This window comes from Ornithorhynchus anatinus, chromosome 3 (genome assembly GCF_004115215.2).
Source record: "Ornithorhynchus anatinus isolate Pmale09 chromosome 3, mOrnAna1.pri.v4, whole genome shotgun sequence".
NCBI lineage: Eukaryota > Metazoa > Chordata > Mammalia > Monotremata > Ornithorhynchidae > Ornithorhynchus > Ornithorhynchus anatinus.
Window position 1 is genome coordinate 52,364,201 of NC_041730.1, and position 17,519 is coordinate 52,381,719.

Below are 17,519 nucleotides of genomic sequence, written 5' to 3' on the forward strand. Positions count from 1 at the left end.
CTGGGTTGAGGTGGCAGAGTAGCCAGATGAGGTAAGAGGGGGCAAGGTGATTGAGCGTCTTAAATTGCGGGCACACGCAGACACCAGTTCTGAGGTCAGGCAGAGCAAAGCCCGATAGGGCAGTTCTGGGCAGGACAGGACATTCCCGAAAGCCCATTATAGAACAGAGAAGCAGTGTGGTCTAGTAGGAAGAACACGGGCCTGGGAGTCAGAGGACGTGGGTTCTAATATTGACCCCGCCACTTGTCTGCTCTGTGACCTTGAGCAAGTCACTTCACTTCTCTGTGCCTCGGGTTTCCTCAACTGCAAAAGGGGGATTAAATCCTACTGCCTCCTACCTAGACTGAGCCCCATGTGAAACAGGGACTGTGGCTAACCTGATTAACTTATATCTACGCCCGTGCTTAGGACGGTGCTCAGCACGTAGTAAGCGCTTATCAATGCCATAAAAAGAGAGGACCAAATGTGAAAATGTTCCAAGTTCCCCGAGGCACAGGCACCTCCAGATCGATCGATCAATCGATCAATCAGGAGTATTTATAGAGTGTCTACGGTGTGAAGAGTTCTGTAGTAGGACTTGGGAGAGTACAATACAACAGAGTTGATAGGCACATTCCCTTGTCCTTGTGGAGCTTACGGTCTAGAGGGGAGAGAGACATTAAAATAAATAAGTGCTGTTGGATAACCCTTTTGCAGTCTATGCCGAACAGGCATCACGGGGGGAAAAAACCCAACATCGTCAACGGTAGTCTGAGTCACTCTCTTCTTTTTAATTTGTATTTTCATGTATAAATTCAATTATTTACTCGGCTAATTCATCCCAATATAATTGGACTGTTTCCAATTTCATCTTTCTTCTTCCTTCTGTTCACTCTGTTTGCAAATACATTTTGTCTGTCTCTTCCATTAGATTGAGAGTTCCTTGAGGGAAAATGATCCTGGCTTCTGTTGTCCCCTCTCCAACTCTTAATACGGTGCTTCTCACTCAGTAGATGCTCAGGAAATACCAGTGATCGATGGCTAAGTGCTGGGTGCGCTAGGGGCTCTGGTTATACTGGATGCTCTGGGGGCACTGGGGCTCCTGTACTTGTCTGTAGCTGCTGGTGGCCACAGTCCCAGCCTGATGCGGGGATTTCTCCCCGCATCAATAATTCTGGTACTTGTTAAGCACTTACTACTTGCCTCTCAATGTTCTAAGCGCCGGGGTAGATACAAGTTAATCAGGTCGGACTCAGTCCCCGTCCCGTTTGGGGGTCACGGTCTCAATCCCATTTTCCAGGTAACTGAGGCCCAGAGAAGTGAAGTGACTTGCCCGAGGTCACACGGCAGACAAGTGGCGGGGCCGGGATTAGAACCCGTGACCTTCCGACCCTCAGGCCTGTGCTTTATCCACTAGGTCACGGGGGCAGGCTCTCGGGGCCCAGTTGACTTTGAATCCCACGTGAATCCAGCTGCCACCTCTGCCAACTCAGGGTTCCCTCGATCTCCACCCCTTCCCGGATTCTCAGTGGCTCCCCTTCCCCTCGGAGCCAGGAAGGAGGCTCCTTTCCCCGTCGCACAACTTATCAAGTGCCAGGGGAGATTACGGGCCCCTATGCCGCTGGGACGCCCCCATTCGCCCCCTTCCCCGGGGCAACCTTTGGAGGGGGTCAAGCCGACCAGCGCCTGCCGAGAGAGAGGGGCCGGAGTTTTCTATTTACAGTTCCCGCCCCACCTGGAGCCCCTGCTCTGAGTTACTCCAGTAACCGCAGTCAACAGCGATCCACAGTTCCGTACGTAATCAGCCCTGGAACGGAATGTTCCAGCCTGTGGCCCGCCCCCCTCCCCACCCCCCAAACCCTCTTCCTCTTTGACCCTCCCCGGCCCCTGCAGAGATGGACGACTCTGTGTCTCTGCCCGGAGGACAGGCTCTCAGTGGGGCTTCTGAGCGGCGGGTGGGGAGGAATGCGGGATGTGGCCCAAAAACCCTGCCGGGTGGCAAGCACCCATCCTCGGGAACACTTGGTTTTTCCCTAAAAAGGGCGGGCTGCAGGTTACATAAGAGGTCTGGGCTCTGGGCTGGGCCGACTGGAGGCCCAGGAGCTCCGGCCTTCGGACGGACCCTTAGGCTTCAGGCAATCTGCCCGCTCAGAGATGGGTCGTCAGCAGAATCGGCCCATGATATGTACTGAGCGCTGACTGAGTGCAGAGCATTTTACTGTGTGCTTGGGAAAGTACAACACAGCAGAGTTGATAGACACGTTCCTGGCCCTCAAGGAAGACAGGCATTCAAACAAAGTACAGCTATACCCCTAAGAAGCCCTCCGGACCTAGGAGGAAAGGGGATTTGGAGGACTGCAGGACCGGTCGATACTGCTGGGGGCAGAAGCCCACCGATGGAGACAGGGCTCCCAGGAAGTACCCCATCGAGTCAAAAAGAAACGGGAAAGCCCCCAAGGATTCTTAGCAAAGCTCAGTGCAAAATCATGCCTCTCAGACCAAAAGCACCATCCAGTTGGGCAGCCCCCAACGGAAGGGCCGGAATCCGGAACTCTTGCCCCCGGCACCGTATCGACTGGAGCTTTAGGCCTAGGACCGTCATTTTGCCATTCTCGGGGATGATTAGTGGCGTTGGATGAGTCGGGAGGCAGAGGAACTCCCCTGGCCCTGGCACTGTGGCGGCCAGGGTCAGGGTCTACATCAGCTGGAACGGGTGGGAGAGACAGAGGGCCTATCTAGCAACCGATCGGTGGCATTTATTGAGCACTTACTTCTCGCCCTCAAGGCACTTACAGTCTAACTGTTGAGACTGACATTAAAATAAATTGTAGGTAAGGGAAGCAACGGAGTACAACGTTATGGACGTAAGAAGAGCAGTGAGGGTTGGGGTGAGTATCAAGATGTTTACGGGGTGGGACTAAGTACATGGGAGAGGCAAGAAGAAGGGAAAATAGGGTGGGGGGACTTGGTCCGGGAAGGCATCCTGTAGGAGGTATGGTTCTGCCACTTGTCTGCTGTGTGGCCTTGGGCAAGTCACTTCACTTCTCTGTGACTCAGTTATCTCATCTGGAAAATGGGGATTGAGACTGGGACCCCCTTGTGGGACAGTTTTGCTTGTACCCAACCCAGTCATTCATTCATTCATTCAATTGTATTTATTGAGCGCTTACTGTGTGCAGAGCACTGTATTAAGCATTTGGGAAAGTACAATTCCACAATAAACAGTGACATTCCCTGCCCACCACGAGCTCACAGAGCTCAGTACGGTGCCCGGCACATAGTAAGCGCTTATCAGATGCCACTATTATTATGATGATTATTTTTCAGTAGGGCTTTGAAGATGAGGAGCGCGGCTGCCTGTTGGATCTGTAGTGGGAGGGAGTCCCAGGCAGGAGGGAGAGTCTAGATTCGGGATGCCCTTTCTTTGGAGAAAAGGGATTGATATTCCATACGCTTTAGGCTTTTGGGTGTCGGGCCTGAGGGGTGGAGGGAGACGGCAGCGGCAGCAGGCCAGCCCTGCCTCGGCCGTCTGCGCTGCGCTGACACCTTCCTACTGTTCTCCCAGCAGGAGAGACCCGCCGGAACAACCAACTGATGGTGGCACCGAGCTCGCCCACCCGCCTCCCGTCCGCTCCCCGCGGACCGCTGGGCAGGCGAGACCCTCACGCACAAGTGGCAGCAGAAGTCACGGTCCGTCCGAGGCTACGGTGGGGACCCTCCGCGTGCATGCATGCAAACACACACACCTCTAGACTGTAAGCTCCTTGTGGACGGGGAACGTGTCTGGTTTATTGTTTTGCTGTACTCTCTCGAGCACTTAGTACAGTAATTTGAGTACTCTCAGTCAATACGAGTAAATGAATGAATGCACTCGCTCGCTCGCTCTCTCAGAGTCTCATGACGGATCCTAGAAGCCATCAGGGATTTGAGGAGGGCCGGGGCCTTGAGGCTCTCCCAGCCGAAGGGCTGAGAGAAACGGAGAACGAAATAAGACATTCGTCTCCAACACTGAGGCCCCTCAAGATTCGCTGCTCAGAATCTCTTCGGTTACCGAAGGGCAGTCCGTCGCCCTGGGGAACCTCGCAGTTAGCCTAGGCAGCTGCGCTGTGGGAAAAAGGAAAAGAGCCGGTCTCCAGAAGCCTGGGCCCACCCCCAGCTGGTACAGGCGGCGGGCGCGGCAGCTCCCAGCCCAGGGAACGGAGGCTCCGGGCGGAAGCCAGTCCCGTGGGCATGCTGTTCCCTAGGAGATGGAAACCCTGGAGGGGGGGGAGGCCCCCACAGGAAAGGAGCTGGATTTCAGGAAGCGGCGCGTTTCCTGGACAGATCTCCAGCTGAAATTAATGAGAACTTGGGCCTGCGCTCCCCGGGTTCCGGCATCTGACTGACTTAATGGCGACTGCCGAGCTCCCCAGGCTTCAGCCTTGCTGCCATTTCCTAAAGGCGGAGGTTGCCTTTGCCTGCTTCCCAGACTGCGCCCTTCCTTTCCCTCCGCTCTTCCCCCTTCCCCACAGCACTGTGCATACTTGCGTATATTATTTATTACCCTATTTATTTTGTTAATGGTATGTATATCTCTAGGATTCTATTTATCTTGATGATGTTGTTTTGGTCTGTTTTGCTTTGCTGTCTCCCCCGTTTAGACCGTGAGCCCGTTATTGGGCAGGGATGGTCTCTATCTGTTGCCGACTTGTCCATTCCAAGCGCTTAGTACAGTGCTCTGCACATAGTAAGCGCTCAATAAATACTACTGAATGAATGCTCCTCCTCTTCCTCTCTCTTCTACATCCTCTAGGCCAACGTGGCAGATTGAACAATCCTGGTGCCGTCAGGCCCTGTGGCCCCTGGGAGGAAAGGGGCATCAGGGTACCGTCAGTCGACCACACCACCCTGCTCTGGACCTGAGAACCCTAGATGAGTGATGCCAAGCGGGAGAGGTGGAGGCTGGGCGCATGACTAGGCCACTTTAGAATTTGCTTTAGGGTTTCCTCCCCAGATGTGGTTATTATTAATAATAATATATAGTATTTGTTAAGCACTTATTATGCACCAGGCACTGTGATAATAATAATAATGTCGGTATTTGTTAAGCGCTTACTATGTGCCAAGTACTGTTCTATAGCGCTGGGGTAGATACAAGGTGATCAGGTTATCCCACGTAGGGCTCACCAGTCTTCATCTCCACTTTACAGATGAGGTAAACTGAGGCCCAGAGAAGTCAAGTGACTTGCCCAAGGTCACGCAGCAGACAGGTGGAGGAGCCAGGATTAGAACCCGGTGATCTTTCCTGATATCCACTATGCCATACTGCTCAGAATACCTTGGGATGTCTCCATTTAATAAAGGGTTCCGATGCCTTGGCAGTATCCCCAGTTTTACTGTAAAATCCAATCTATCAGTGATATTTATTGAGTGCTGACTATGTGAAGAGCACTGGACTTGGTGCTGGGCGAGGACAATTGGACAGAATAGGCAGAAACTCCAGACCCACAGCTCACTAGACCTTTGGGTTCCGGCACCTCCATCTCTCCCCCCCGCTACCCCCAGCTGGCCAAGGAGGCAGAAGGACCCCAAGTGGTCCCGAGTCTTTGAGAAGCAGCATGGCCTAATGGATAGAAACCCGGGCCTGGGAGTCAGAAGGTAATGGGTTCTAATCCTGACCCGCCACTTGTCTGCTGGGTGACCTTAGGGAGGTCATTTCACTTCTCAGGCCTCCAGTTTTGCTGTAAACCGGGGATTGAGATGTTGAGCCCCGTGGGACAGGGACCGTGTCCAACGCCATTTGCTTGCATCCACCCCAGTGCTTAGTACAGTGCCTGGCACGGAGAAGATGCTTAACAAATACCATCATTCTTAATATTATGTCCTCGGAGGGAGCAGGGAAGAAGATCTGGGGAGGGGTGGGGGCCCAGCTGCATCCCAGCCCCCACTGTGGTCCGGTTTCTCAGCCGTAGGCGTTCCTGGAGGCAGGGGACCGCAGCCAGAGAAGGAGCCCCAAAAGGCTGTAATAATAATAATGATGATGGTGGTATCTGTTCAGTGCTTACTATGTGCAAAGCACTGTTCCAAACACTGGGGATACAAGGTGATCAGGTTGCCCCGGTGGGGCTCACAGTTTTGATCCCCATTTTTACAGATGAGGTAACTGAAGCACAGAGAAGTGAAGTGACTTGCCCAAAGTCACACAGCTGGCAAGCGGCGGAGCCGGGGTTAGGACCCGTGACCTCTGACTCCCAAGGCCGGGGCTGAGCCACGCTGCTTGGGCTGGGGCAGTGGGAAGGCAAGAGGGGAGGACGGGAGAGCAGATTCAGAGGTATGGACTGGCGTGCCTGCGTGCTGGAGGAAATTGGGGATATAATGTCCAGTTATAGTTGTGGGGCGGATTTTAAAGAGGGGTGGGAAGACAGGACAGGATGGGGCAGGCAGGAGAATCCGGGGGTCAGGTGGAGAAAGGTGGGCTCACTTGGTAGTCATTCATTCAATTGTATTTATTAAGTGCTTATTGTGTGCAGAGCTCTGTACTAAGCGCTTGGGAGAATACAAGGTAATAATAAACAAACACACTGCCTGCCCACAACGAGCTTACAATCTAGTCATCTGGGGATCAATATTATTAGTAGTATTATTAGGGCAATATAGCATTAATATAATTATTATGCTATCATCATTATCATCGCTATTAATAATAATATAATTTTTATGGTATTATTATTATAGTTACACTATTTACTATGTGCCAGCACTGCACTGAGTTGCTGGGATGGACACAAGCAAATAGGGTTGGATACGGTTCCTGTCCCGCACGGGGGCTCACGGTCTCAATCGCCATTTTGCAGATGAGTAATGAGGCCCAGAGAAGTGAAGTGACTTCCCCAAGGCCAAACGGCAGACAAGGAGGACTAGAACCCGTGACCTTCCGACTCCCAGGTCACGATGCTTCCTGTCAGTGTGGGATCACCCGGATTTTACCTCCAGTAGAAGTAAAATCAGCCACTCTGCCATCGCTGAATACTCTCTCCCCCACCGGACCCTATTAGATGATAGAGGTGGGAAGGAAGCAGCGTGGCTCAGTGGAAAGAGCCCGGGCTTTGGAGTCAGAGGTCATGGGTTCGAATCCCGGATCTGCCACTTGTCAGCTGTGTGACCGTGGGCAAATCACTTAACTTTGTACCTCATCTGTAAAATGGGATTAAGACTGTGAGCCCCACTTGCGACAACCTGATTCCCCTGTGTCTACCCCAGCGCTTAGAACAGTGCTCTGCACATAATAAGTGCTTAACAAATACCAACATTATTATTATTATTATTATTATTATTATTAGAAGTGGGGAAGGACCGTCTCCTGCTCTAGGGACCAGAGGCAGTGACTGGGAAGAGAGAAGTTTCCCCCAGTGGACAGCAAGACTTGGAAGGATTGAGCCCACTGTCCGACCCCACCCCCAAACTCCACCCCGGCAGCCATGGTCTTCATCAAGCAATCCTGAGGGTGAGGTGTTGGGCTGTCAAGGTAGGGTCGGACTGGCACGGAACCGAGGTAGGGACTCAGACACGGTGCCCACCCTCCCTGAGCTTACAGTAAAAACCTACCCTGGAGTGGGTAGGCGTACTGAAGTAATAAAAGTAATAATTACAATTATGGCCTTTTTTAAGCGCTTACAAGCACCGTTCTAAACGCCAGGGTAATCAGGTTGCCCCGCACGGGGTTCGTGGTCTCCATTTTACAGATGAGGTAGCCAAGGCACGGAGAAGTTGAGTGACTCACCCAACGCCACACAGCAGACAAGTGGCGGAGCCGGGATTAGAACCCACACCCTCTGACGCCCAAGCCTGGGCTCTCGCCACTGGGCCGTGGACGCTTCTCTCAGGTTACTGACCGTTACTGCATTCGGGAGAGAGAATGCCAGGCTCAGATCGATCCCCGTGAATGTAGAGGAATCTCCCAAGGCCTCCAGGCTAGTACAGCGCTTTGCACATAGTAGGCGCTTAACAAGTACCGTAAATTATCTGAGAGTCAATTGTTAGATCGCACACTCGGAACAAGGACAGTGCCGCTCTGCTGTTCTGATTCATAATAATAATAATAATAATAATGTTGGTATTTGTTAAGCGCTTACTATGTGCCGAGCACTGTTCTAAGCGGCTGGGGTAGACACAGGGGAATCAGGTTGTCCCACGTGGGGTTCACAGTCTTAATCCCCATTTTACAGATGAGGTAACTGAGGCACAGAGCAGTTAAGTGACTTGCCCACAGTCACACAGCTGACAAGTGGCAGAGCCGGCATTCGAACCCATGACCTCTGACTCCGAAGGCCGGGCTCTTTCCACTGAGCCGCGCTGTACTATGTGCTGGGGTGAATGGGGTTGGACACAGTCCCTGTTCCACGTGGGGCTCAGAGTCTCAATCCTTATTTTACAGAGGAGGAAACTGAGGGCACAGAAGAAGTGGAGCGACTTGCCCAAGGTCACGCAGCAGACCCAGGCCCATGCTCTATCCACTACTCCACGCTGCTTTATTGAGCACTTACGGTGAGCAGCGTATAACGGCCTGAGAGACGGCAATAGAACGGAGTTGGAAGACACGTTCCCTGCCCGCAAAAAACTTACGATCTGGAGGGGAAGTGCTCTCCAGGGATTCCCTGGAAGGCAGAAATAACAATAATAATAATAATGTTGGTATTTGTTTTTTCGCTTACTATGTGCAGAGCACTGTTCTAAGAGCTGGGGTAGATACAGGGTAATCAGGTTGTCCCACGTGAGGCTCACAGTTAACCCCCATTTTACAGATGAGGTAACTGAGGCACAGAGAAGTTAAGTGACTTGCCCACAGTCACACAGCTGACAAGTACTTGGAAGAAGATGGGAGAGGAATGAGTCTCCAGGATATATCCTCCAAGACTAGCAGCACTAGAAAACCCTCTGGGTGAGGCAGCGATGGAGAACTTGGGAAAACTCAGGGGCACCTAAAACCCAGGGTTAGTTTCGGGGACGGTTGGGGAAGGAGGGACGGGACGATAGAGGGGGTGACGGCAGCAGATCCAAGACTTTGGAAAACACCTGAGGGTCAGAGAAGTTGCCCGGGGGGGTGGCCGATTTAAATTGTTTCGTCAATCGGTCGTATTTATTGAGCGCTTACCGTGTGCAGAGTATCAAGCCAAAACTCCTCACTACTGGCTTCAGGGCTCTCCATCCATCACCTCGTCCCTTCTTACCTCACCTCCCTTCTCTCCTTCTACATCCCAGCCCGCACACTCCGCTCCTCCGGTGCCGCCGACCTTCTCAGAGTGCCTCGTTCTAGCACACTTCCCCCCTTCAAAGCCCTCCTGAAAGCTCACCTCCTCCAGGAGGCCTTCTCAGCCTGAGCTTCCCTTTCCCTCTGCCCCCCCCTCCCATCCCATCGCCCTGACTCGCTCCCTTTACCCCCCGCCCCACAGCACTTGTGTATATATGTATAAATTTATAATCCATTTATTTTTATTAATGATGCGTATATATTTATAATTCTATTTATAATGACGCTACTGATGCCCGTTTAGTTGTTTTGCCGTCTGTCTCCCCCCTTCTAGACCGTGAGCCCGTTGCGGGCAGGGATTGTCTCTATCTGTGGCTGAACTGTACTTCTCAAGCGCTTAGTACAGTGCTCTGCACACCGTAAGCGCTCAATAAATACGACCGACTGAATGAATGCATGAATGAGCTTGGGAGAGTGCAATACAAGAATAAACAAGCTCATTCCCTGCCCACAACGAGCTTACAGTCTAGATGATGGTCACCAACGGCGGGACGCGGGTCCGGCTCCGCCACTTGTCAGCCGCGTGACTTTGGGCAAGTCGCTTAACTTCTCTGGCCTCAGTTACCTCATCTGTAAAATGGGGATGGAGACTGTGAGCCCCACGTGGGACACCTGATTCCCCTCTGTCTACCCCAGCGCTTAGAACGGTGCTTGGCATAAAGTAAGCGCTTAACAAATACCAACCTTATATTATTATTATTATTATTATTATTTGGGTTAGGCTGAGTGGCCTCCCTTCTGCCCCGGCACTAGGCAACCGGGTCTATTCTGCTTAAACACTTTGATATCCTCCCACCCCCACCCGCGTCCGGGCCCCACGGCATTTATCTGTTACGTATTTCAATGTCCTGTCCGTCTCCCCCTCTAGACTGTACGCTCCCTGTGGGCGGGGATTATGTCTTCCTACTGTATTGTACTCTCCCGAGTGATCGGTACGTGCTTGGCACATGGTGAGCACCTAATAAATACTGTCGGTACAACTAGTCTCCTCACATGTCCCTGGCCGATTGTGCGGAAAGGGACACTGAGCCCTCCCTATCTGTCGGTAGCACTTATTGAGCACCCATAATATGCAGAGGACTGTACTAGGAAGATTATAACACAAGTCCTGGCCTCAAAGAGCTTACAGTCAAGCAGGGGTAGAGGAACACTTATAATAATAATAATGTTGGTATTTGTTAAGCGCTTACTATGTGCCGAGCACCGTTCTAAGCGCTGGGGTAGACAGAGGGGAATCAGGTTGTCCCACGTGGGGCTCACAGTCTTCATCCCCATTTTACAGATGAGGGAACTGAGGCCCAGAGAAGTTAAGTGACTCGCCCACAGTCACACAGCCGACAAGTGGCAGAGCTGGGATTCGAACTCATGAGCCCTGACTCCAAAGCCCGTGCTCTTTCCACTGAGCCACGCTGCTTCTCTGTGCGACTTAGGTAAGTCGCAGAGAGGAAGAAGCAACAGCGTATATTAGATATGAAGATCGGCGCTCTGGAGATTTGTAAGTACTTACGTATTCAGGTGAGGATGGGAAGATATGTTAGATATGAAGGAGAAGGGAGTTCCGGGCCCCGGGGGAGGCAAGAAGCAAGCAAGAAGTCAACAGTGGGATTGATGATAAAGCAGCGCTCCAGACCTGATCTCTCTCCTTCTCTGTTGGCTTCATATTGCCTCCTGCTTTCAGGAAACCTCTACTTGGATGTCCTGCCGACACTTCAAACTTACGTTAAAGAACAGAAAGAGCAGCGGAACTCTTCAACTCCCAAGTAGCTAAACTACATGGAAGAATTCAGAAATGATCGAAGGGATTTTAGAGAGCCAAAAAGAACCAGGAGCAGAGGGAAGGATAGATATAAAATCAGTCACCTCCAATCTCCCAATTCATTTATGGATATAAATCCGCTGTCTCCGGCTCTCACGTTGACCCGCACGCAGGTTAGTCGTCAGTCGAGCCTTTTCATGTGTGTCGTAAAGCCGACGGCAAACGTGTTATCGACTAAGAAATTACTTTCAGGTTGCAGTGGCATTCAACACTTCCCCTTTAAATTATATCTTACAAATTACTTATTTACTCATATTAATGTCTAGACTAGTCCCACCTCTAGACTGTAAGCTTGTTATGGGCAGGGCATGGCCTAGAGAAGCAGGGTGGCCCAGGGGATAGAGCACGGGCCTGGGAGTCAGAAGGACCTGGGTCCCAATCCTGGCTCTTCCACTTGTCTGCTGTGTGACCTCGGGCAAGTCACTTCACTTCTCTGGGCCTCAGTGACCTCATCTGTAAAATGGGGATTAAGACTGTGAGCCCCACGTGGGACATGGACTGCGTCCAACCTGATTACTCTGTAGCTACCCCAGCGCTTAGAAAGGTGCCTGGCAAATAGTACGCCCTTAACAAATACCATTAAAAACCTAAATTCTATTGTACTCGCCCAGGCGCTTAATACAGTGATCTGCACATAGTAAGTGCTCAATAACCGATCGATCGATCGATTCCCATCTCAACCCTGTCCTCCTTCTGACTTTCATTCATTCATTTATTCATTCATTCATTCAATAGTATTTATTGAGTGCTTACTATGTGCAGAGTACTGGACTAAGCACTTGGAATGGACAAATCGGTAACAGATAGAGACGGTCCCTGCCTTTTGGCGGGGGAGTCTAATCGGGGGAGACGGACAGACAAGAACAATAGCAATAAATAGAATCAAGAGTCAAGACTTTCCCATCGCTGTTGACGATGTCACCATCCTCCCTGTCTCACAAACCTTGGCATTATCCTTGACTCGTCTCTCTCGTTCAACCCACATAGTCAATCTGTCACCGAATCCTGTCAGTTCCACCTTCACAGCACGGCTACAATCCTCCCTGTGCGGGAGCCAGACTGGAGAATGACGAGCGCCTCTGCCAGCGCTGGGGTGGAACGGATGGAGAGGCAGGGGAGGGACTTGGAAGTGCTGTGGAGGAAAAGTTGATGGATTATGGTGGGAATAGAGAGGATGGAAAGAGGGAAGAGGGAAAGCTAATGCCCAGGTTTTGGGCCTAGGAGATGGAGAAGAGAGCGGTGGGACAGTTAGGAGGAGGAGAGGATTGGGTTGCGGGGGGAGGAGGAGTTCGAGACAGATTTAGCCTTCTCACTGTGCCTCCATCTCGCCCGTCGCGCCGCCGTCGCCCAGCCCACATCCTACCTCTGACCCTCCCTCCTCAGATCCGCCAATGACTCTCCCCTCGCTTCAAAGGCTTAACGAAGGCACATCTCCTCCGAGAGGCCTTCTCAGACTAAGCCCCACTTCTCCTCTTCTCCCACTCCCTTCTCTGTCACTCTGACTCTCTCCTCCCCTCTCTTCCCGCCCCACAGCACTTATTGTATAAATATCTGTAATTTTATTTATTTATTTTGATGTCTGTTTATTTGTCTTGATGTGTGTCTCTCCCCCTCCCTCCCTTCCTTCCTTCATTCATTCATTCAATCGTATTTATTGAGCGCTTACTAAACACTTGGAAAGTACAATTCGGCAACAGAGACAATCCCTACCCAACAACGGGCTCCCGGTCTAGAAGGGAGAGGCAGACAACAAAATAAAACAAAACAAATGGGCAAATCTGTCTCTAGACTGTATTGTGAGTAGGGATTGCCACTCTTTAGTGCTGTATTGTGGTCACTCTCTAGTGCCGTATTGTACTTTCCCAAGTGCTTAGTACAGGGCTCTGCGCACAGTAAGCGCTTAATAATTACAATCGAATGATGTCCTGGAGGCAAGAGGAGAGCCGAAATCACAGAGGTGAGAGGTCGGGGCTGGGACGGAGGCCTGCCGGGCGAGATCGAGGTGCAGAGTTGAGATCCGGGCTCAGTTTCTGGAGTCTAGTAAAGGCCTGGGCGGCGTCATTGAAGGAGCGGGGCGTGGGAGGTGAGGAGGAAGCACAAGAAAGGGCAAGCTCCGCTTTGGGCAAGGTAGCTCAGCCTTCCTGAAAACAGTCGGGGGCAGGGCTTTCTTTTTTTTTTTTTTTTCCCCTTTGGGAACAAGAGTTTCCTTTTTCTGTAAATGGGGAAAATGACCAACTCATCATAAATTAAATGTCACCACTCAACAGAAGAACAAACCATTCTGCCAGAAAATGAGTGGAAGGAGTTTTTTGTGAAGAGCTGCCCTACTCCAATGAACACAACTGCTCCAGGCTTCTACGGACTCTAGGGTGAGCAGTATTGGAGACTACACAACTCCTCTTCCATTCCTCTCACATTCCAGAGTCATGCTTCACGGCCTCGCTCAGACCTGGAAGTCAACGATTTTTTTGGAAAATGACAGTCATTCATTCGTTCAATAGTATTTATTGAGCGCTTGCTATGTGCAGAGCACTGTACAAAGCGCTTGGAATGAACAAGTCGGCAACAGATAGAGACGGTCCCTGCCCTTTGACGGGCTTACGGTCTAATCGGGGGAGACGGACAGACGGGAACGATGGCGATAAATAGAGTCAAGGGGAAGAACATCTCGTAAAAGTTGGTGCGTGCTCAGACTGTCATGACCAGATTGAGGATTTTATTAAAACTTCACAAAAAGAAGACCGGGGACAGGAGGCCCTCAGCTAACTTTTCTTTCTCTGAGAGAGGACCCCCATTTGGGAAGTTAATCTCTAAACTTGCAGAAAAGCTGGCCCCAGTTCCCGTAGTTGGTTGGGGAAGACACCTCGGAGACGGTGACCAATTTTCCGAAACAGGTCTTGGGGCTTAGAACTAAGTGGCCACTCCAGTCCTCTGGAGAGGCTCCAGCTGGGGAATGTCAGGAGTCAGCGGGGCAGAGACACAATAAAGACCGGAAGACTCCTGGAAAGCCAAGCCACCGGACTGGGCGGTTCTGATCCCAAATCGGTCATCGGATCTGAGTTTCTCCAGGTGGAAACATTTACCCTTGGTGGGAAAAACACAGGTGATAAAAAGTATAAGGTGAGCACACACGGTCTCTTCTTTACAGAGCCTCCTCAGTGGAAAGAGCACGGGCTTGGGAGTCAGAGGACCTGGGTTCTGATCCCGGCCCTGCTACTTGTCTGCTGTGTGACCTCGGGCAAGCCACTTAACTTTTCTGTGCCTCAGTGACCTCATCTGAAAAACGGGGATTAAAACTGTGAGCCTCACGTGGGACAATCCGATTACCCTGTACCTCCCCCAGCGCTTAGAACAGTGCTCGGCACATAGTAAGCGCTTAACAAATACCATCATCATCATCACAAGGGGGGGTCTCTTCTTCCTCCCTACCTATCCTTGCGGGATGGAGAGCAAGAACGATCCTTCCTAGGCGATAGGGAAATGGAAGTCCAGAACAGAGAGCCAAGGTCACCAGCAAGTCAAGGGCGCAGCCAAGTAGAGAACCCAGGTCTCGTCGTTGCCAATTGCTCTTTCCAGCAAATGGCACGGCAACTCAATGAAGAGTTAAAAAAAAAAACCCAACCACCCAGGAATAATATAACGGTTAGTGTTAAACCCCGAGAGGTGGGACCTATGTTGTCTGTTTCCGAGCCACCAGGAAGGGGGCGGGTGTTCAAGAGAGCCCGTTGATGGCGAGTTCATCAAATCCTAAATGCGGAACGCTAGGCCGGGCCAATTCCCTTCATGGCGTGGGCCAGACCTAGTCATCCCTCACTGTGGATCTGAAGTGCTGCCCCATCATTCGTCAGGAATACAGAACATGGAGTGAGCCAGGGCTCACTGTACCAGTCGAACAGGGATACGTTTTTCAGCCGCTCCGTTTCTGTCATCCTCGGAGCCAGAAAGGGTCCTTTTCTCTACCTTCCGAGTGGTTTTATTCCAGAACTCTCTTTTAACATAGGCTTTCCGTCTGAAATTCGATGCGTCACTGGTGTCCGGGTTCTAGCCGTGTGGACAGGCTCCCCAGCGGCACGGGTTCGGACCTCGGCCCGCCCCCTCCCTCACAGCTTGCAGCTGACGGGCTTTGTCTGCTTCAGACTCAGACCTGACAGTCGTCTCTGCAAAACCTCCTGAAATAGCACGGCCCTTTCTGGACCAGAGACAAACAAGAAGCACCTGCTCCAGACGTCTCTGGCCCCCTGGGCGTGCCTTATTAGGAAGGACTATGGCTGCTTGAGCCAGACCACCCGGGATATCGGGGCCGAATTGGACCAGACCTAAATTTATAAAAGCCCCCTCCCTAGAGGGTTAGGACTTGATTTCTAGCGCTGACTCACTGGGCTACTTTCAGTCTGTTCCCCTGTCCGCCTCCCTCCCTCCCTCCCTCCCTTCCTTCCTTCCCCCGTGAGCCGCTGACAACTGGCGAAACCGATCTCATCCCACCCGCCAATATGCCGTGGGCCACCAAGAAAAGAGCCAGGTCCCGAGGGAGGTCCTGAGCGTTCCCCGCCGGCCCGGCCGGCCACCGGGACTGAGGCTTTGAGGCCTGGCAGCGGGTCTCTGGCCCGGCGGAGCCGATTGCCCCTTGCTGACTTTCTCAGGGCTTCCTCCTGCTGACTGTTCATTCTTGCACACGTCAGCTGGGTCACTCAGGCTTTACCCCGGAGCTTTCCTTCCTGGGCAGCCGCGGCAGCAAGCAGCCCGTTGTGCCTCCCCCGCCGCCCCAGGCTCGCCCCTCTCTCCTCGGCGGGAAGCCCGCGGAAAAGTCCTCCTGCGGCCCAGGTGGCCCCGTTTCCTTTCCGCTTTTGGAAACCTTGGACTGTGGACCCCGAAGGCGAACCATCCCGCCGGCCCCCGCCCCCAGATTAAGACATCTCCACGGAGCGTCCAAAGGCACCGAGCTCCTACGGACCCATTGCTAAAATCTACTCCTTCCCCTCCGTCCAAACTGCTTCCACGTTGATCCGAGCCCTCATCCTATCCCGCCTCGATGACTGCGTCGGCCTCTTTTGCTGACCTCCTGTCTCCCCCCACTCCGGCCCCTCCTTCGCTCTGCCGCACGGCTCACTTTTCAACAAAAACGTTCAGTCCACGTCTGCCCGCTCATCACCCGCTGCCCATCCACCTTGGGGTCGAACAGAAACTCCTTACCGTGGGCTTTAGAGCACGCCATCAGTTAGCCCCGTCCTTCCTTACCTCGCTGATCTACTACTACTGATAATAATGACGGCATTTGTTCAGCGCTTACTACGTGCAAAGCACTGTTCCGCTACGGCCCGTCCCGCCCAATCCCCTCCTCTAGCGCCAGCTCACTCGCCGGGCCCCGATCCATCTCGCCACCGACCCCTTTCCCACGTCCTCCCCCTCGCCTGGAACTCCCTCCTCCTCCATAGGCCAGGCCGCCACTCTCTCCGCCTCCAAAGCATCACAAAGGTCACACCATCTCCAAGAAGCCTTCCCGGACGGAGCCCTCTCTTTCCCGACCGGCTCTCGCTTCTGCGCCGACCGTGAACTCGGATCTGTGACCTTTGGGCGTTTGATTCCCAACCCTTCCGTACATACCTTTAAATTCTAGATCATAAACGACTTAGTATTTGTATTTACGCCCGTCTCTCCCTCTGGACCTCAAGCTCGTTATGGGCAGGGAACGTCTCCGCTCGTTCTTTGACTCTTACACTCCAGGCGCTCAGCACGGTGCTCCCTACATAGAGAAGCGGCACGGCCTAGTGGACCGAGCACGGGCTTGGGAGTCAGGAGGGTCTGGGTTCTGATCCCGGCCCCGTTGCTTGTCCGCCGGGTGACCTAGGGCAGGTGGCTTCCCTTCTCTGGGCCTCGGTTACCTCCTCTGGAAACCGGGAGCCCCACTTGGGACAGGGACGGCGCCCCACGCGATGTCCTAGGATCCGTCCCAGCGCTTCGGGCGGTGCCTGACCCTTCGCCAGCGCCACAGTTATCAGTAGTGGCAGGCGTTCGATAGATAGCATCGAAAGATTGATCAAGCCGACCTGCACCCCCTTCTCCCCGGGGGCTGGGGGGGTCCTTCAGGCTCATTTTGACTGTGCAGCGGAGAGAGGCCCCCGGGGTCCGGCTGCGGGGGCGATGGGCAGGACCCGGAGGGAGGATCCCGGGGGGCCGGGCTAGGGGTCCCGGGGCTGGGGGGGGGGGGCAAGGGAGGTGTCCGGAGGGGGGGTCCCGAAGGGAGGGGTCCTGGGGGGGGACAGAGGAGGGGTCCCGAAGGGAGGGGTTCGGGGGGGGGCAGAGGAGGGGTCCTGGGAGGGAGGGGTCCTGGGGGGACAGAGGAGGGGTCCCGAAGGGAGGGGTTCTGGGGGGGGGCAGAGGAGGGGTCCTGGGAGGGAGGGGTCCTGGGGGGACAGAGGAGGGGTCCCGAAGGGAGGGGTT

At 53.0% G+C, this 17,519-nt stretch overlaps 1 protein-coding gene across 1 annotated transcript in view; it reads right to left on the reverse strand.

Annotated features, from left to right (window-relative positions):
* Window positions 1-17,519, reverse strand: part of RUSC2 (RUN and SH3 domain containing 2) — a 72,603-nt gene that overhangs the window by 54,378 nt on the left and 706 nt on the right. The window lies entirely within an intron of this gene.